Source organism: Wyeomyia smithii, chromosome 1 (assembly GCF_029784165.1).
Source record: "Wyeomyia smithii strain HCP4-BCI-WySm-NY-G18 chromosome 1, ASM2978416v1, whole genome shotgun sequence".
In the NCBI taxonomy this organism is placed as follows: domain Eukaryota; kingdom Metazoa; phylum Arthropoda; class Insecta; order Diptera; family Culicidae; genus Wyeomyia; species Wyeomyia smithii.
In genome coordinates this window covers 45943325-45965015 of record NC_073694.1, presented here as the reverse complement: position 1 = coordinate 45965015, position 21691 = coordinate 45943325, and the positions used below count along the sequence as shown (strand labels likewise).

General features: G+C 38.4%; 1 protein-coding gene across 1 annotated transcript in view; it reads right to left on the bottom strand.

Moving 5' to 3' along the window:
- Positions 1–21455, bottom strand: part of LOC129719220 (uncharacterized) — a 43836-nt gene extending 22381 nt beyond the window's left edge. The window contains exon 1 of the mRNA XM_055670738.1: positions 20622–21455. The gene's annotated coding sequence lies outside the window, so the exon portion shown is untranslated. The remainder of the gene's footprint in view (positions 1–20621) is intronic.
- Between the last annotated feature and the right edge of the window lie 236 nt (positions 21456–21691).

The window sequence follows — 21691 nt, the reverse complement described above, 5'->3', positions numbered from 1 at the left end:
GGTTTCATTGGTTTCAAAACTTACTACAAACATTTTTTTGAAGCAATTTATAGCTCAAAAACAGTTGCTGTATCATTTATTTTCAATTTCAATACATTTTGAAAAGTTACGTTATATCGAGGTTGCCTTAAATCGCGGTTGCCTTATATCGAGGTATGACTGTATTAAATATTGATGTCATTCAATTCCTTGGATTTCAAAACATTTATACATCCTCTTTTACTCTGATCAGATTCGCCTTAAATTTTACTTCTGGTGGCAACAGAAATCCCTAAAACAATGGTAATTTTTGCGTAATTTTTTTCGTAAAATTTTGTTAAAATCCCGCATGGGTTTATTCTCAGGCTCCCTCTTACCCTCCTATTTGATCCTTTCCTAACGCTCAGAAAACAAAGTAGTTATAATTGCAGATAGTTGACAGGGTAACTAACGAAGCTCGGTGAAGAAGAGCAGCAAAATCTATATATAGGCGTGTCTATAAAAAAAGTATAAAAATCTGTCACTGACCACGGTGACAAAAGAAGCCCGTTCCTTTCCGTTACAGTCGTTAGAGATGCAGAGAGGTGAGCTCGGTCTCTGACAACAAGGATCGTAACACTTCATTCTTTCCTTTCATAACCGACCTTAAGGACGTAGCCAGCGCAAAGCATAAGCTACTGAATTGTTGTTCATTAAAGATGATAAATTAGTCCCAATTTAGCGGTGGTTCTTTACGCAACTTCACTAGCTCAGAAATAAAGAAAACTTGTTGGAAACTGACTGTGTTTTGAGCACTCGAAAGTGAACAATTTTCGTGACGCTCTCGATGTTTTCGGTTTTTGAATTTGTACCCCCATATGTATTGCCGTGAGACGTAATTCTACGTTAAATACTACAAGGTATACAGCCTTAGGGTTGAATGAAATGGTGACGTGGGACTGAACACTGTAATTATGAGATCTTTTGTTACAAAATATACAGAGTCTGCAAACAGAATCAATCTTAGTAAATAAACCAAAAATTCACAAGCATTCGTGTGTGCTTTTTCAACCATTCATTTTACGTTTAGGACTCCGAGCTTCTCTGTCTCCGGCCGATATTATCGCCAATCACAATTCCCTAGAGAGGTTTCAACTGAATATCTCTTTAGCCAGGTTTTTTTCAAGAGGGATGGTTGGTTCCAGGCTCTTACTCTTCTATAAATATGTATATTTGAGAATTTACTTATTTAATACTATCCGGTCACAATTATTTAGCGAATATCGAAGATGAAATTAAATAAATATCCGTTGCAAAATCTTACAATACTTTTTGAGTAATTTATGGTAATCATATTTATGAGATAAACTTTCAATCACCATCAACAGCAGCATTGCAGTTTTTCCTCGATTGCACACGAATAGAAATGTACGAACAAAAGTGTACCACTGTAGTACGAATAGTAGCGCTGCAGTACAAATAGAAGTGTACCGCTGAAATGTACGAATAGAAGAGCACCGCAATCATAGACGAAGAGAGACCTGCGGTTCTTCACTTCACTGGTATTGTTGCTTTTACCGGCCTGTTGTCTTCCAAGACATCAGTTTTTATTAGGTTCTGAAAGCAGGTTTATAAATTGTTCAAGGTTGAGGATTGTTTCAAACTTTTAGGAAAACTTTTACCTTCAAGACATCATATTGGTCTAAGCTCATGGAAGCAATAATAAGTTGACTTATTGGGACGGGGAGACTCTGTCGATTTTTATTTCGATATTGATACAGGGAATATCACAGGGAACAGATGGTGCCCATTCACGTCGTCTGTGCTAGGAATGCTCGCATGTAATTGGTATTATTCGCGTAAATTTGTCATTGAAACTTTTTATCAATTTTACCGCTTAACAATGAAATTAGAGTGATAACTATCATATTACAATATTGTTACACATTTTATCTATCCAACAACATATTGGTTATTGTTATCCATCATGTGGTTATGCTGTTATTAACGTTTGAAATCTGACGCAACATTTGCCAGTTTCATTTCCAATTTTACAGAATGCATCCCAGTATAGTAAACAAAGACGTAGTCTCACGTCAAAAAATTCACATTCTGCATGAAGTTATTGAATACAGTAAGTTTCCGTTTTTGGCAACAACATTTTAAATTTCAGTTGCTAAAACTGGGACCGTGCCAACAAAGGAAACCTTTTTTGTCATTAATATATTCAATTTGAGAATCCAAAACTATTAAGAAAATTTATTTATTTACATGATTCAATAGGTTTTTAACAAAATCCGTCGTATATAACGGACAGTAATAACAAATTTCAAATTTGTCATTATTTTGATTCTCTCGCAGCGCTTGTACAACAGCGTCTGTGACGTCAAACTTTTTGTTCCATTTAAAAGCAAGTGAGTATAAACGACGGTTGGTTTTATATGCCAGACCAGTTATATATGACAGCGCATTGTTTACAGTTGGAGTCAAGGCCAGAAGTTGCACGACTTTTCATTGAGTAAATTTTCCCCATTTGATGAGTAACGGCTAATTAGTCTTTTGATAAAATTTTAATTGATTTTCAAAACTTGAATTTTGCGCTCTGTGATATATAATTCTAGGGGAACTGCATTTAATTACGCTTGCTTAATTTGAAATACCTACATAATGAAAAACATATAAAAGAGAAGACGAGGAGACCTCGCGGAAGAATTCCATCGTTACATCAATAGTGTTGGTAGTTGAGCTCGTTAAAAACCATCAGGCGTAGAATGTTTAAAGTTTCAGTTGGATCAATTTCAACCTAGAATGGGTGCCAAAATCAGCTCAGTTTGTTGTATAAATTATTGTATACTATGTGCTATAAAATGTTGCCAAAATCGGAGTGTGCCAAAAACGAAGCATGCCAAAAATGGAAACCTACTGTACTATCTACGCAGTGTTACCACATTTTCATCTGTACTGAGAACTGCAAAAATCTTTTTCATTTGTACTACTTCCGACAAAAATCTGCACTATTGAAACATAGATATATATTTCGTAAATCTTTGAAAAAACAAGTCATTCAAAAAATCCGTACTCCTCTGTACATGAATAATTCGATTGAGTTTCGCACGAGTGGTTTTTCCCAAAACCAGACAATTCAAGGAGCAGAATCTTGTTTTCTGTCTAAAAGCTCAAAAGGGTTATCGTTGTACGGTAGTTTCCAACATCTTATCCTAAACTGGATACACACTCATATATTTCTACCTGCTGGCTTCTTTGAGTTTGGAACTTTCGACAATGGAACAAACAATAACTTTTTGGAAACTCTTCCCTAGCAAACGACTCGTTTAACATAATTGTTATGACATTCCAAATTTCTACCCAATTACCCTACCAATCAGACGAGAGCCGTGGTGGCTCGTGCTGTATCAAGAATTTGTCGCCATGTTGCTCGGTTTTGGGCTGTGTGTCGCCAGTTCCCCAGGCGTCGCATCACCCGCAAGTCTCCTTCGATCTGGTCGACCCATCGTGCACGTTGTGCCCCTCTATTTCTGATGCCGGTAGGGTTGCTGGAGAGAAGTGATTTCACAGGGTTGTCGTCCGGCATCCTTACGACATGACCGGCCCACCGCAACCTATTGACTCTCGCCAGGTGTGCAATAGGATTCTCTCCGAGCAGCGCATGCAGTTCATGGTTCATGCGCCGTCGCCATTCTCTGTCGTCCGTCTGTACTCCACCGTAGATAGTCCGCAGCACCTTCCGTTCGAAAACTCCAAGAGCGTTCTCCGCGAAAAGCGTTGTTGTCTCGATCCCGTAGAGGACTACCTGTCTTATCAGGGTTTTGTACAGCGTCAACTTCGTGCGTCGTCGCACTCGATTCGATCGAAGTGTCTTCCGAAGTGAAAAATAGGCACGATTTCCTGCCTGGATGCATCTCTGGATCTCTTTGTTGGTGTTATTGTCGGCGGTCACCAGTGACCCCAAATACACGAACTCGTCGACCACCTCAAGCTCATCATCGTCTACAGAGACTTGAGTTGGGAGGCTGATGTTGTTCTCCTTGGAGCCTCTCGCTCACATGTGTTTTGTTTTCGACGCATTCATCCGCAGTCCGATCCTTGCAGCTTCGACTTTTAGTCGGGCGTAAGTTTCCTCCGCCGTCGCAAAGTTACGTGATATGATGTCGAAGTCATCCGCAAAGCGCAGAAGTTGAACAGACCTTGTGAAAATCGTGCTCCTCCTGTCGATGCCCGTCCCCCGGATCACACCCTCAAGGGCGATGTTAAACAGCAAACAGGAAAGTCCATCACCTTGTCTCAACCCTCTGCGCGATTCAAAGGGACTCGAGAGTATCCTCGAAACACATACGTAGCACATCACTTGCGCCATGGTGGCTCTGATCAATCGAGTCAGTTTATCCGGAAATCCGTTGTCGTGCATGATCTGCCATAGCTGTTCTCGATCGACTGTATCATAGGATGTGATGTGTGGGCACGTTGTACTCGCGACGTTTCTGTAAGGTCTGTCGGATTGAGAAGATCTGGTCCGTGGTGGCACGGGCTCCCATGAAACCCACTTGGTACTGACCCACGAACTTCCTGGTTGAAGGTGATAGACGACGGAACAGGATCTGTGAGAGTATTTTGTAGGCGGCATTGATAAGCGAGATCCCGCTGTAGTTGCCGCACTCCAGCTTGTCGCCCTTCTTGTAGATGGGACAGACGACTCCCTCAATCCACTCGTGTGGCAGTTTTTCCTCCTCCCAAATCCTGGAAATGACCCAGTGCAGCGCTCTAGCCAGCCTCTCTTCCAGCCTCTCTTCCATGTTTTAAGAGCTCGCTCGGCAGTCCGTCTTTGCCTGCGGCTTTATTGTTTTTCAGCTTCCCGATCTCACAAAGAACTTTATGAATATAGGGGGCTGGTACTCGGTCCTCCGCTGCTGGTGCTCCTAGGTCAGTTCCTGCTCCGCTTTTGTTCACTGTTTCGCCATTCAGGTGTCCATCGAAGTACCCAATAGCCCAGATAATACCCAAAGAACTTCTCTTTCTTCGTAAACTTCTGTATGTGCTCAGTCTGGTTGTGGAATGATGTTACGCATTTGTACAAAGCTTTGGTGAAGAAACTTATTCAATTTATTCATCGTCGTCACCGACGCTTCGAGGGTATTACAGGGTCCGACATCTGAAGTGCTACATTGAAATAAACAGATCAATTTATCAAATCAAAACATTTACCTTCCAAATTTATTCAATTTATTTAATTTGAAAATTGTCTGGTTAAGTTAAACTTGTTCGCTCTTGGGTTTAACCACTCGCCGCAAACGACCGAGGAACGCATCGCACGAGATCCACAGGTACTTTTGTGGTATTTTATCCCAGGCTGCCGCCAGATGGTGCTTCAACATACTCCCACCTTTATGCTTTTAAAGCAGACTTCAGCCACCAACATACGGCAAAGTCCACAGGGTTCAGGTCCGGTGAAAAAAAATCCAATTCAGTCTTGGTTTTATTCGCTTCGTGAACCGGCGCCGAGTCTTAGTCGAAAACCCAATCCCCGGTATCAAAATGACGACCTACCAACGGTTCGTCAACATTCTGTAGAACTAGTTCCCAATATGTATTTTGGTTGATATTCACTCTGATCCTAACCAGCACCGATGCTAGTTTTTGCCGCCTGGTGTCTGTCAGCAAGCTGGCATGAGTTCCTGATCTTTCTAGTAACCATACTCCTATTCATGAACTCTTGTACGCTGAAGAGTTTCTCGTCGGCAAACACGATATTCTTCAACCTACCGTCTACGGCCATCTTTACCAGTGCTTTCCCTCTTTTCACTCGTTGTTGTTTCTATCTTGAACCTTGAACCTCCTGGCTCTTGTAGGGTTTGGTCTGAAATTTATCATTCCGAATCCGACGGAGACTTCGATCAGATACGTTGACAGGGTGGCGAAAAAATTTTCACAACTAAATTCCCTGATTTTCTTTGATATTCCTTGAAATGTTACATGAATTTCCCAGATATTTTTCAGCATTCACCACAAAAAGTGCCACTTAGATGAACGCAACTCTGAAATCCCTGTGAAAAAAGGGTTCGATCGGATATGAAACCAAGCAGTAAAGGTACAGCATTAGCCTTTCATGCTGAAAAAAATCCGTTTTGGCGCTAAAAAGCCGTTTAAAGAAGAATCGCGTCTCGGTTAACATTTTTCCCTGTTTGTTTTTTAGTTTTCTCTGATATTCCTTGATTTACAGCCCTTTTACTATGTCTTGTCGTTTTCCAGCTCAGAACAAGACAACCATTGCACTACGTTTCAGTTCGAAATCCATTTTTCCGGTTAACACTTGATTACAAAAGTAACACATATGTCCACTAGCGGGGGCCTAGTGTGGTTGATAACGTCTCCGCCAACCACGCTCGACGCCTGGGTTCGAATCCCACCGCCGACATAGCTGTCGATGGTTGTGAGGTGGCGTGATCCACTCACAACCAACCCAAACTGGTCTAGATTCAATACTAGCCGACACCGGGAGATTTTCTGAGGCGAAAAATCTCTGGGATCACGCCTTCCATCGCATGAGGAAGTAAAGCCGTTGGCGCCGGTCCGTTAATAAACGGGTCGTGAGTTAGGGTCCTGGGTGTGGAGTCGCCTCCCTGGGCGTCGGTGATTGGCCACAACAGTGGCGGAACTAGACCGACGGAAAATACGCGAGAATAAAAAAAAAAAAAAAAACATATGTCCACTGACAGCTAAGACACAATATAAATAGAGCGATCAGGGCTCCAATGCAGTTTCGTGTGCAGCTTTAAAATGAGCTTCAAAGTAATGTAGCAGTTTTTTTTTTTTTTTTTTAATAGGAGGGGGGAATGTACGTAATGATTTATTTATGTACTAATATCTATTCAGAATAAGTATTGTGTGTTCTGCCACAAATGGTGACATTTCAACACTACTACATTTTAATACTACTATATATATATATATATATATATATATATATATATATATATATATATATATATATATATATATATATATATATATATATATATATATATATATATATATATATATATATATATATATATATATATATATATATATATATATATATATATATATATATGTACGCTTTTTTGTACGCTTTTTTATATTATTGAATGTTATTAGCTTTCGCAGTTAAATTAATGTAATTGAAGGAAAATTATTAAACCTACTTGTCAAGGAAAAAAAAGGAATAAAACAAAACTTAAAATAAACTTAAAACTATCTTACTGACTATAAAGTGAGCTAATCGTTGCAATTGAGGATTGCAACGATTTTTGTCGGAATTTGTTGATAATTTGGCTTGACATATTTTCTAATGTTTCTACATTAGTGAGCCTATGTAGCTCGTTCGTGCTAAACCAGGGACGACGCTTCAAAATCATTTTCAAAAGCTTATTCTGAATCCTTTGAAGTGTCTTCTTCCTGGTTGTACAACAACTTGTCCAGATGGGAACTGCATATAACATTGCTGGCCTAAAAATTTGTTTGTAAATTAACAGTTTATTCTTGAGACAAAGTCTAGAATTCCTGTTGATAAGAGGAGTGTAGCAGTTCCATTGCCTTTCCTCAGTATAAAGCAGTTCCATTCGAGCCTTTCCTCAGTATAATGCTTCCAGTTTTAAACTTTGAATTCAACATTATTGTTAACCTCTTGAGCTTTGACTATGGTAATTGTTTCATGATCAGATAATCGATTTCAAATATTAATTATATCAAAATGTTGCCTTTCTGAGTTTTAAGTGGTAAACTATGCCAAATATTGTCAAGTTCCATCTCATAAAAACCCGTTTCAAAATTCGCAAAAAACTGAGTTATACGTAGATGTGCCTCTGTTACTCTAATCCAAATTTCCACAATAAAATTGTAAAAATCTTATGATAAAGATTGGCCTCGGAAAAAATGCGATACTTTGTTTTTGGCGTAACTTTTCATCGTGTGGGTAAAAAATAATGAAACTAGTTTCTAGTTACTAGTTTAGAATGTTTTGTTTATGTCTGCAAAATTTCGTCGCGATCTGTCAGGTAGTTTCCGAGAAGAATACACCAGCGAATTTTGGACGCGGTGATCGATAATCCTGGTCAGTCGCACAGATGGATCGGCAAACCCAATCCGCACGAGAGTCACGAATAAAATAGGACTTTTTTCTTACAGTTGTCCCCCGAACGTTTTAAAAACAATATGGAAATAGTTTTTGTAATCGATTAACCATTACCTTTTTCAGAAAAACTTGTGTTTATTTTCTTACAAAAGACACTAAAGCTATGATCAAAAAACAAATATTTCTTTTATTTTGTTTCAGTGATCATTGAACTACAATTTATTTATTTTTCTCTGAAGAGTCACAGACGAAATCATTTCACTTGTGAAACGAAAGTATTTTTTCCATTATGTAGTCGGTGATAATTTGAAGTACAAATGGCTTTTTGTCTTAGAATAGTCACCAAGAAGTTAAGAGGTACATTTAAATTTTTCTGACAAATGCACAGTGACATTTTATAGAAATAGTTTCCCCAGTGATTCACTGTGACTTTTGTAAGAAAATATTTGACGAAAGTTTTGTTTAATAGAGTTCGTGATCTTTTGTAAAAACTTATAAGGTACATTGTCACAGTGGTTTTGGTAACCATTTCTTTTGGTTTAAATAAAAATCAGAGAAAGTAAACATCGGGCTTTGACCAACAATTGTTACTATTTAGTCACCGTGACTTTCGTAAGGAAACATATGCCAAATGTTGTCATTGAAGAATATGTGATCTCTCTGAAAGTTCCGCGGGATTTTAGTAACTATCCTTTTCTAACCGAATAACAAAAAAAAGTTCAATTTAATGTTACATATTCCCTTAAACTAACGTTCGATTGGTATTGTCTCAAATGAGTCCCCGTATCAGTTGATCTTTATTAAAGAATCAAGAAAAGATCTGTAACCGGAGGAATGCATCTTATTTACAAAAGTCACCAAGAATAATTGGTGACGAACACCTGAAGTTTGTTGGCCCACTAAAAAGGGGGAAATACTTACTAAAAGCGGCGAAAGTAGTTTAATAAATATTAAACCATAATATGATTTAGACGTTTTCCTTGAAAATTTTCATGTATTTTGTAGCAAGATTACAACAGTAGTCACTTATAAATAGACATTTGCCTTAAGAGATCAACAAAATTATTTTTTCGTATTTCTGAAATATTATAAATTTTACGAATACTATTTAAAACCTAATTTTTTTGAAGGCGCGTGAAAATTTTAAGGGGTAGGCGATATAATTTCTCCATGAAAATGGGATTGCATTTGTAAATAGCTCTTAGCATTTATCGAAATTTCCACTTGTTCTATGTTATTACTCATATACACACACTCAATCATTTCTAAATTTCACCGGCGAAATAAAAAAACACTAAAATAGCAATGTTCGTGAGTTGGTCACGAATAGTATGTTTTATTTTAGAACTTTGTCACGAAAAATATTCATGACTGTGTTGATAAAAATATGTCTCGCGGTGACAATTTAAAAAAAATAGAAATGTTTCTGGTTTTTCCTCTAAATATCACCAAGTTGAAAATATGTAGATGTAGAAAATTTCTAACAAACCACTTTGTGACAATTACTAAAAGTTTGTATAAGGCTCCAAGCCACGCCTTTTGGACGCTTTTTCAGCATTCCTGACCATTTACAGAACATATTCTTCATACGAATATGAATCTTCTCTTTAAGGTCACCAACATGTCATTTGTGCGGACTGGGAAAGGCTTGGAATCTACCATTCCACTGTGTCCCGCGTTGTAAAAATGTTCCTGGAGACGAAAACCATCGAGCAGTGCGCTGGAAGCGGCCGAAAACCAAAAACGGAATACCCAGAGAATGCGCAGAAAATAAGGCAGTACTTCAAGAAGAACCTGAACCTTTCCACCCGAGACGTGGCCAAAAAGGTCAATTCGTCGAAGTGGTTCGTCCAGCAGTAAATGAAACGGGCTGGTCTTCGTGTTTTCAAAGTCAGGAAGGCGCCAAACCGGACTCACAAGCAAAATACGGTACCGTGAGGGGCTGGTCAAGCCAGGCTGTCTCGTCACGGACGAGGAGACATACATGGAGGCGGACACCAAACAAATCCCCGGCCTCGAGTTTTTTTAGTCGGTACGTCCCGCATGGAGGTTCAGGAAAAGTTCCAGAAGTGAAAAACGGACAAATTTGCGAATGAGTACCTGTTGTGGCAGGAGCTCTGTGAGTACGGACAGTACAGCAAGCCGTTCGTTACAACCAGGACCATAAACGCTTGCTGCCTTTTTTCCGCTCTCACCGTGGTCCCACGCTGTTCCAGCAGAATCTCGTTTCGTGCTATTACGCCAAACTTGTAATGGATTGGTACAAAGCGAAGGCCGTTATATGGTCCCGAAGGAGGTGAACCCGTCAAATTCACCAGAACTTCGTCCGATCGAAAAAAAATTGGTCAATAATAAAAAAGAAGTTGAAGAGAAGCGGAAAAACATTCAAAACAGATGAAGCTCTAGAGAAAAACTGGAAGAAATTGTGCAAGGAACATGGGCAATGCCTAGCCCTAGATCGCATAGGCAGTGTCAAGAGAAATGTACGAGCATTCAGCTTGGGGAGGAGTTTTAATAAATAAATTATGCAAAATCCCTGAAAATTTAAGTAGTATCCGATTTAAACTGATTTTTTCATGTGATTATTTTTGTGTGTCTCACTTTTTTCTAGTCCAATCGATATGTACATGAGAGACCCAAATATGTATTTTTAACGCTAATTTTCAACCATTCGACGTTTTTTTGAAACAGTTCTCGTTATTCCGTGCAATCAAATTTGCAAGTAACATTGTCCGATCGTGGCAAAAAAGGCAAAGTCAATGAAATGACAAGGTCCCGTTCATTTCATGTTGGGCTTTAACTCGCGGTAAGTCGAATTTATCTTCTGCTGGATAATGAAAATTATGCTCGTTGGTGCTGGAGTACCTGTCAATCTGGCGGCCATGAAGGAGTACCTTGTTACTGAAGTGTTAAAACTGATGGGGAACACTGCAAGAGATAATAATAACACGTGATGCATCTCGCGTCATCTGCAGTGTGGGCTATCCGCAATGACGATTGTTGGACAAGGTTTTATCTGGCGTCACTAAAGCCCAGAGAGGTGAGAGAAGGCATAATTAGCTTATTTTCCAGTTTTGTAAGAACTAAGACAAACCGTTTATGTAAGGACTCGATATATTTCTAATTAAAGCAGTACCGTATATTGACAACATTGAGAGCCTCACGAAAATTATCCAACGTCAAATGCCTATAACTCAGCCAGTTTTTAACGGATTTTCTTCAGTTTTGCAGTGATCCAAAATGAGTAAAATTGTGATTTCATGATGTCAACTTTTGTATTATTGAAAAATGTAGACCAATCATTGCTGAAAACAAGGCCGGAAACGGCGATGGCTATGATCCAGTCTGAAAAAAGCGAACATCACCTAATAAGGGTATTTTTGGAAACGAGATGATGCCTTTTTTTCGAACTAAATTTGTATTTTTAACAACGGCTTTTTCCCGTTAACACACAAGTTCATTAAGCAGACAATATGTGAAGAAGGGAGAGCGAAAAATAAGCGAACTGGAAATATGATACAGGTTTGGAAAAATATACCGCATCCCGACGGGACTTGAACCCGCAATCTCCTTGTCTCCGGCATGGTGTTTTGACCAATTAAACTACGGGGGACGGTGGTACTGTTCCACAATCTATATCGTATCACATTCCACTGCCGACTTATTCTATTGCTCATCCCTAACTGCACATACTGCTGTGCAAGCAAGACGATGCCTTGTGATTGGAATTTAACTCCCGATGCCATTTTAAAATTCAAGAAGGTGGCTTCCAATTTTCGAAAAACGGACAGAGATGACCGATCCAATATGCTTATTTCTGGGATCAAAATTATACCTAACAAACCAGAAATCAACTCCAAACTTCCGGCTTATGGACTGCCAAAAATTACCAAATTCCACCGAATATGAATGCTTCCGGAATCGAGATGTTTTTCAAATACTACCTTATATGGGTGTTTCGGAACCTTGTTGGTATCTTGAAGCCGTGAATCGACCAAAAATGTAATTTGGATTTATTTCAGAACCACGACGTCAACATGCGTAATGGGCTCTATGTAATTTCCCCTGATCTTCAGAAGGAGCGGCCTAAACAGTGTCAGTGTCGGAGCGAGCGAGAAAGAAATGCTGTTAGCCCCATCAGCAGGATTTAGGTATCGCGGCCCTCTGGTACGGTAGCATACTGAAACCTCAACTAACCATGAACAACGAAATTAGAAATACGGAACGGACTAATCGGCAAAGACCTAGACTACGAACACGGAAACAAGACCAAACTACCTAGACTACGAACACGGAAACAAGAAACGGTAAGGGATTGAAACACTTTTATTTGGTTCACTTCGGTAGTGTGCGTCGCAGTAAGCTTTCGCTCAAAAATTTACAACGACAAAGGGCTTTTGCACAAAGAACAGATGGTAAAATGAAATTCGCGCAGCGAAAAAATGCACACTGTCATTCGTTTGAGGATATTACTCTGTTTATTGACGTAGAGCTACGTTTTTCTTTAGCCTACCTCATAGGGATGTAAATAGGAAAACTATTAACGAAAAAGGGACGAAATATGTCCCTTTTTAAATGCTTATAAATCGGTTTGTTTTCAACCGATTTCCTTCATTTTTGCAGCAATTGTTTGGAAAATTATACACGCATCCACCCAAATGTAGAAAATTGTTGATTGATTATGCAAACTATTGTACTATTGGTAATTGTCAAGCCTTGTTTAAACGCAAATTACGTCCTCTGATTGGTCGTTATATGATTGCTTCCCAAGCACGGTCGACAGAATCATATACCTTGCAATTGAAAACATGCTATTTGGCCTATATAAGAGCCTGTTTCAGCCGAAGTCGCTCATAATAGTTCTGGACAGCGACAAGTTGTCAACAGCAGTCGTCCTTCCTTAGCAGCAGCATTAGCCCTGTGGTTGGTCACCACGTCTCAGGAGCAGCGCGGTTCTTCTCAGCATGTGTCGCCAGACTGCCATTATTCCCCCGTGTTAGGGCAGCATGAAGATCGTCATCACCAAATCCAATTTTGAACAGCAAAATGCTTTTTTTCAAGGCAAATAAACAAGTAATTGAAGGGTGAAAATTTCCTAGCATCAACACAAGCAAACATTCTTCGCGGGATCCTAGCAATCAAATTCTGTTGTAGTTTATTTAGTTAATACCCCCACTGTTGGGACAGCACAAAGGCTGCGATCAACATAACCGATTTTGAATAACAAACTGCCCTGTTAGAACGCATTCACAAAGGCAGTTAATTCGAATATGCAGAGCTAATATGAAGTCGATTCAATCAATCAGCATTAACAGAATTTCGTCGTCTCCCAGCTGTCAAGTTGCAACATGATGCAACACGCAACAACGAGCAAACGAAATCGCTTGATGTTACAAACCGCAATAAAATACGGGTTAAAACCGTTGCGTGTGTGAGAGCACCATCGGTGTTTATTCGCTGGAAACAAATATCGAATGCGAATTGTGGAATAATTCGTCTAGAGAATATTAGAGAATTAGACAACTGAACAAAAGGGCGTGGCCTATCACGTAGCACTCTTCGGCTATAAAAGAGTGTTTCTGGGAAAACTAGTTACATTCATTAGTCGGAAGGTGAGCTGGATGGACCGTCCACAACGTTGACAGCAGTAGAAGCAGATACAGCACTCAGAAGTAACAGCGCGTTGCGCCTGTGGCTGCCTTCAAATTAAATAAATCACTTGCGCTGTGGTTGGTCACCATGTCTCAGTAGCAGCGCGGTTCTTCTCAGCGTGCCTCGCCCGACTGCCCTCATTCCCCCACTGTTAGGGCAGCATAAAGATCGTCATCACCAAATCCAATTTTGAACAGCAAAATGCCTTTTTTCAAGGCAAATAAACAAGTCATTGAAAGTTAATAATTTTTGACAACGTAAGCAAGTATTCTGTGCGGATTCTAGCAGTTACATCTGTCGCGGCCGTCTAATTTACAGAAGGTGAAATAGCTTCCACAGTGCATGTTATCCGTGTATCTTAACTCCCCCACTGTTGGGGCACAAAGGTTGCGATCAGCAACCGATTTTGAACAGCAAAACGCCTTTTGACGTAGAACTACGTTTTACTTTAGCATACCACACAAGGATGCAAACTGAAAAACTGGGACGAAATCTGTCCCTTTTCAAATGCTTATAGGTCGGTTGGTTTTCAACCGATTTTCTTCATTCTTGCAGCAATCGATTGGAAAACTATACACGCATCTGCCCAAATGCAGAAATATGTTGTTTGAATCTACGAACTATTGCACTATTGAAAATTGTCAAGCCTTATTGAAATAAAAATGACGTCCGCTGATTGGTCGCTTGCTTGCTGTGTGTGTATGATATGGTATCATGTGTGTATGTGTGTATGTGTGTATGATATGGTATGATGTGTGTATGGTATAATGATATGGTATGATGTGTGTGTGACTATGATATGGTATGATTTGTGTGTGTGCTGTGTATGGTTTTTAACTCGGCACGATCTGCTAACTGCTGAAACCGGTTCACGAACTTCACAACCCTTCATTAGTAGACATTATAACTCATTACCCAAGTAAAAATATTGGTTTTATCAAAGCTTTATAGCGCTAAATAAAGCCAAAAAAGCGCTATAAAACTTTGATAAAAACAGTTGTGTTACTAGGGTAATGAAACACTCAATGCATTTGTTATTAGTGTACGTAGTTCTACGTCATTTATGTGGTCGTGTCTTGGATACTTTTTTCTATCTACTCAACTCGATATCTGTTGAGAAATATCATTACCAGACCAATGCTCTATCGACAACTGTGTTCCAGCAACCCTTAACATTATCTTCTCTCCAGGGTTACTAATCGTATAGAATATTTCTTTGCACTCCATATCAGGTATGGAACTCTAATCCCAAAACGGTCGTTAGTCTATTTGACTATAAGATACCAAATTGGGGCACAGCATTACTCCGTCAATGAATACAGGTACCTCGTAATCTGTGTACAACAATTAAAGCCTGTCACAAAAGTTAATCAATATGATGGTCGTAGTTAATCTGTTGTTCTTTTGGATCAATAAAAAAAAATTACACCTTACTCAAAACATTAAAACGACTTTAGCAACACCTTTTCACCTCACAGCAGCATTTTGAGCTTAGAACAAAACTCTGTTATCCTTGAGCCGCAGTCGTGACAGAGAGTGCTGCCCTCTTGCTATCTGCATTCATCTAACACGGGAAGAATTTGATTGTCTTCCTGTCAAGCAACACGACAACACGTGTTCGTTTGTTGCTTGGCGGAAAGCTCCATTGGGATAGTTCAACGCTGGTTTTTTGGTGCATTCGTGATACAAACGGAAAAAATTTCTTTGCATCTTGCAAAAGTGGGAAAATGACGTAACTTGAAAAATGGTAGGGCTACTTACAACATGGGTCTTAAATTAATTGCGAATAGCAAACGAGCTCGTGGTTGCTTTGCTGCTGCTTTTCCAATCGATTTTAAGCTCAATATTTTCAGTGATTTGCTATAGCATAGTACATTTGCAGGGATTTGCTCCTCTGTATCTTTATGCATTTATAGGAATTTGTGTCAACTACGCGTTTTGGTAACGATTTTGACCAGTTTACTAAGCAAATTGCTATTTTTAGGCTAATAATGACCGCATTTATTTATTTGAAGAATAAATTGCATAATTAGTTATAATGTTTTATCAGTTCGTCAAGCTTCTCCTAACTGCAAGTAATCAAAAAAAAAATAACCATAAACACCTCCAAAATATGTCAACTTTTGTCAATGTTACAACTTACTTTGTTCATCAGAAATATTGAGAGAATGTTGAAAAGCTAGCAATCAAAATATTTGTATTACTTCAATTAAGTTTTTATTACAAAAGAAAGAATGAATTCTCTTGAAACTTCGAATGTCTGTGCGATAAAACTATTATGTTCACTTATTTCCGATTCAATACAAATGAGAGAGAAAATAAGGGAGTTTAAATTTTATCAGATCAATATACGCATAAGACTCACAGAGTGTTAGTTAGGAGTTTCGATAAGCTATTTTAGCGAAACTGCCATCTCAATTATTGTAGGTAAGCATCACGCTCAGGTTCGGTGTGTGAAACACTGCTAATCGGAATATATATAGTTTGCTTGTCTTTCAGTCGCGCGCACGACAAACGAAAGTTACTCAAATTGTCTTTTTCCCAAGCAAACTCTGAACCTGAGGCACACTAAAGTTTGTTATTTTTTTGTATGTAGCAACGCAAACACTCCTCTTCTGACTACAAATTACCTTTGCTTTTAACCCTCCACTCACCTCCTCTCGCCTGGTATGAAACCAGTCTTAAGGAAATCAAAGCTAACTGCGTTTTAACTAATATTCGGCACACGTGTTAAATTAGCACATGGCTAAAGGTTCTGATACAGGTGCATCGGCAAAAACCGCCAAAAATGTAATAAAAGGCGGAAGGCAATTTTAAGATGTAAGAAAGACATAGTATCAAAGATATCAAGCATGTAAATGATATTTTAAATTAGCCAAACCACTGTCAGTTGATTATGAACATTACTTTATAGTTACATGTCCAATAAGTTCTGTAATGTCATGGCATTACCATCAAAATTAGGTTGTCAAGTTATGGAATAAGGCAGTACCTGTTGTAGTTCATTGAGGATAGACTATGAAAAAGTCAAGAAAATAAGCAGTTTGGTTTCTTTAAAGTGTGTAGCAATTTTTATATGCATTGAAATTGTTATTTTTCAATAGTACAGTTATTCGATAGCAAAAAGTTGTTTGTTTATTAAAAATATAAATTACGAGCGAAGACGTGAATAACGAACATTTATAAAAAATTAAAGAAAACCGGCTATGACTCGGCAAAGCCCTTTTATGCAAAACACCATATCGAGTTTCAAGTTTAGCTTACGGCGCCGTGACAAGCCGCACTTGAAATCTATCCAACTTTCTCCCTATTACTTAAAGCTCTAACAAAATTTACCAAAATATTCTCAAGAAGTTGTACTCAAAGATAAAGCGATATAGCTATTTTTCGATATTTTGAAAAATAGAAAAGACATTTAACCTACACAAGACATGCTGCACATATTGTACCCCAAATTAATTCATTAAGTATATTACAACGTTCAAGATGTACGGAGAAAGGGATAATAGTTTTGCTGATACGTGAAAATTTCACAGTCAAACTTTGATTCAAGTTCAACAATTATACTTGAAAATTTTCACGATGAAATCTTTAATTGATCTTTAATTTGCAATACAGTTTGTGTTGATTATGCTTATAGTTGATGAGTGATAAGAGTTTGAAGTTCATTTTTTGAGGTCAAAACTGATTTCTTTGCGCCGGGCTCTGGTTAAGCTATTGGCCATTATATTTGAACATTATGTAAAATCTGATCAACAGTTTTGATTTAAGATATTTTGATATATCGACATAAAATTTTCAAAGTTTTTAAAAATTAAACATAGGTTTATCTACTATCCTGCAAATGCGTACAGTAAGCCAACTTTTTTTGAAGTAGAATACTTCTCTCAGGAAGTTCGGCTACATAGGGATGTGAAATGAAAATCTAAAACCGAAAAAAGTGAAAAATATGTCCAATTTCAAATGCTAATAAATCGGTTAGTATTCGATGGATTTCCTTCGTTCTTGCAGCAATAGATTGGAAAATCTTCTAAGATTCTTCCCAACAGAAGATAATTGTAATTTTATTATTCACACTATTGTACTATTGAAATTAGTGAAGCCTTGTCAAAACGAAAAATTCGACCTCTGATTGGTCGTTATATGCTTGCTTCCCAAGCACGGTCGACAGAATCATATACCTTGCAATTGAAAACATGCTATTTGGCCTATGTGAGAGCCTGCTTCAGCCGAAGCCGCTCAAATTAGTTCTAGACAGCGACAACAGCCGTCATCCTTCCTTAGCAGCAGCACTAGCCCTGTGGTTGGTCACCACGTCTCAGGAGCAGCGCGGTTCTTCTCAGCGTGTGTTGCCAGACTGCCATTATTCCCCCCGTGTTGGGGCAGCATGAAGATTGCCATCAAGAAATCCAATTTCGAACATCAAAATGCCTTTTTCAAGGCAAATAAACAAGTCATTGAAAGTTAATGATTTTTGACAACGCAAGCAAGCATTCTGAGTTGGATCCTAGCAATTCAAATCTGCGATCAGCAACCGATTTTGAACCGCAAAATATCTTTTTCAAGGCAAATAAACAAGTAATTGAAGGTTAATAATTTTCTGGCATCAACACAAGCAGACGTTCTGTGCGGGGTGCAGTCAAATTCTATTGTAGTTGTCTAATTTCTACTTTATTTAGTAAACCCCCCACTGTAGGGGCAGCGCAAAGGCTGCGATCAGCATAACCAAAGACAAAGGCTTCTGCCATGGTGAACGCGAACGCGAGCGATGGGGCGAGAAACTTGCCGTAGGTAAATAAACAGGTCTCTTTACGGCTGTTCGGCATTCTGGATTTTGGTAATCAAAACTTCTGCTGGCTGTCTGATTTTCAGTGTGAAAATAGCCTTCAACTTTGTTGTCAAGAGTTGACTACGGTTTGGTGATATTGTTTGAGTTAAATGTTTACAAAATTTTACAATATTCCTCTTTCTCCCATTCAATAAAACAGGTAATACAATGCATCGTCATACACAAGTTCACCATAACTCCCGCTATCGGCGTAACACAGAGATGCAATCAGCGTCATATCCTATTTCAAATTCAACAACAAACTGTCCTCTTTAGGACAACCAAACAAATAAATTGAAGATTTAATATTTTATCGTTCTGTGCTTTAACCAAAAGTTAATTATCTTATTTTGAATTCACATGTACATATACTCTGACTGTTGAAACTTGTTTGCGCCGCAAAGAGTTTGTTCTTTTCCTGTTCAGTGAGGTGGTATTTATATGTGCAAACTTAAATTGAGTAATACTTCAACTTCATTTGCACAGAATTTTCAATACTGCCAATAAGCAGTCAACATTAAGTTACTAGAAAAAATGACTGACACGCAAGCAGCCGGGTTATCTTTCTTATAAAAGTATTCTACTTCATCCTTGCGGTCGTGGCTTTGCACACAACCCTCTTGTGATTTTTTAATTTTTTATCAAATAATATTTGTTTACTTATGTAGAAGTAGACAAAAACGAAGAAGTAGACAAAGGTGGTGGTGATGAAGATTGTTATGTTGTTACGCAACACTATAAAAGGTTTTTGTGATGGAACGCAGATGACAGATGTTTCATGCGCGTCATATCATGTGTGAAGTTATATCGGAGTATTAGAGAGGGATTTGAACAATGATTAAAAGAGGGCAGTACTTCGTTGTTCCAAGCTTTGCTATTGTTAATAACAAATTGTAGAGACAAACTTTTGCATTTGTGAATATTTTTTTGAGCAATCCAGTATTTTTTCATGAGCAATGGTTTTTGTAAATTGTTTTTTTTTCAATCACATTCATTTTAGTTATTTTGTAAGTTTAGTTTGAATATAACATATGTAACAGCAAACAATTGAGAAAATGAACTATTATTCAAGTTATGTAATTTAAAAAAAAATTAAATCGTTAGAAAACAATTTTTCGAAAATAAAAATAATAATGGCGAAAAAGTCTTTAGATATTGGAGGAAACAGCTATGCAGTGGACCCGTATAAGGAGCGAGATGCAGATTCGTTTTCGAGTAAGCAATCAATCCACGATCTACTGAACGAAGAATTTATCGCAGTTTAGATAGTTAATTAGGTTTTAAACCAGCGCTGGCCATCTGCATCGAATTGTTGATAGTGTCATAGTTACATCTTGAACTTAAACTCGATATTTCAAAAAAAAATTTTTCATTTTAGATTAAATACCAACTTATAATAGTTCAAAACGCATTTGAAAGTGGCTAGCCACTACGGGCCAACTGGAGGGTATATAATATATCATGCAAATATAAAATTGAAGGATCAACAAAGAAACTGTCGTGATAATGTTTGCAAAGCACCCAAGGGCAAGCTAAACTTTTTTTTATTTTGATTTCTTTTGTTTGAATAGTTAGTTCACAGCTTCTATTAGTTTTCATGGCAATTTTTTACTTTTAAATAACCCTTAATCTTTTTAAACTCGTTTGAAAGCAACCTATTACTTCAATAGCGGTTCATTGTTTGACAGCAACCGTCTTATATTAGCTGTTTCAGTGTTCAGGTTTTATAAAAATGATTGTTATGATTTCTATAAGTCCTGTTGGGGTTAGTTTTATAACCATTCGTAACCTGAAAACCAGGTGAAAGTGATATGAAACTGATTTATTCGATATTTGAACACACGAAATAAAAATTGAATTGTTGTAATATAATTATTAGTAAATTATGTTTTCTACACCCTTCACCCTACATTCCATCCATCTGGTGAACGTTATATCTTCACTTTCCAGACAAAACGGAAGATTCCGCCGCACGTGAAAGTAAATGCGATTGTCACATCCTCCGTCATTATTTTTTTCAAGCTTAAATCCACTTCATAATAATAAATCACAAACCTTTATTGATCATACTCTAGACGACGAGCCTGCATCCGCAATTTGTTACCACCTTTTTACACTCTATTTATATCCAGCTAGCTCAGATCACGTCACAAGTTTTCCGCCCCGGGTTGTCGAATGATATTTCTTCGCGAACCACAAAATAATAACGACTCGGTTGTTTGAAGTCTGCTTGCAAAGCTCCACCGAACGAGATTTGTTACCAACAATGCCAACTTTCGGGTTTTCGGTTGCACCTACTTTCGAAGGTTTCGATTTTGGCAGCCACTGACAATGCTTTGAAGATGGTGAGATTTTTAATCCAATTTAATCCACTTGTTGCGTTTGTTGATTTGTTATTTATTTCCTAGTAAGCCCTGCCGCCTTGTCTTAATCCATCAATTAATTATTTCGTACTTCCACTCTACTCTGAACTTCACTAACGGAAATGAACACTGATTTGTTTAATCATGCTTATTATCAACACTACAGGACCTGCTGGAATCTCCAGCCCGTTAACCATACAACACAATTTCCCCCACTGATTCGGTGTCTGCAGCAATCGCACACCCACAAACTTAATTACGATAGAAAACGAAAAACAAAAAAGTTCACATCCGTCGCGTAATGGACCAATTAGCACCGAAAAGCGGAAAATACTCGAAACACCGATCGTGATCGTAGTCGCGTGTGATCCAGACAAAAACGCGAATAACGCGATAAAATAACTTCTCCCCGGCCAACCAAATCGTCCAAAAAGGCGAGAAACAAACGGATCCACCAATATACCGGAGCACTTGAATCACCTGGCGCAAAAGTTCCTATCGATGATGACGACGACGGCGCTGGCGATTGCAACCGGGACCGGTTGTTCGCTCGATGTTGACGCTACCGCACAACAAAGCACAATAGTTGCGCGACGGCCGGCACATCGTAAACAAAAGCGCGTTGCCCTAACTCGAGTCTGCGCGGCTTACTTTCTCACCTTTCTCACGAATTTAACTACCTCTCTCCTGGCGTCGTCTTCGGTTGGTGCACTGCACGGTTTTTTCTCCAATAAACTGGTGCGGGACTCTCTGTTTTGATCC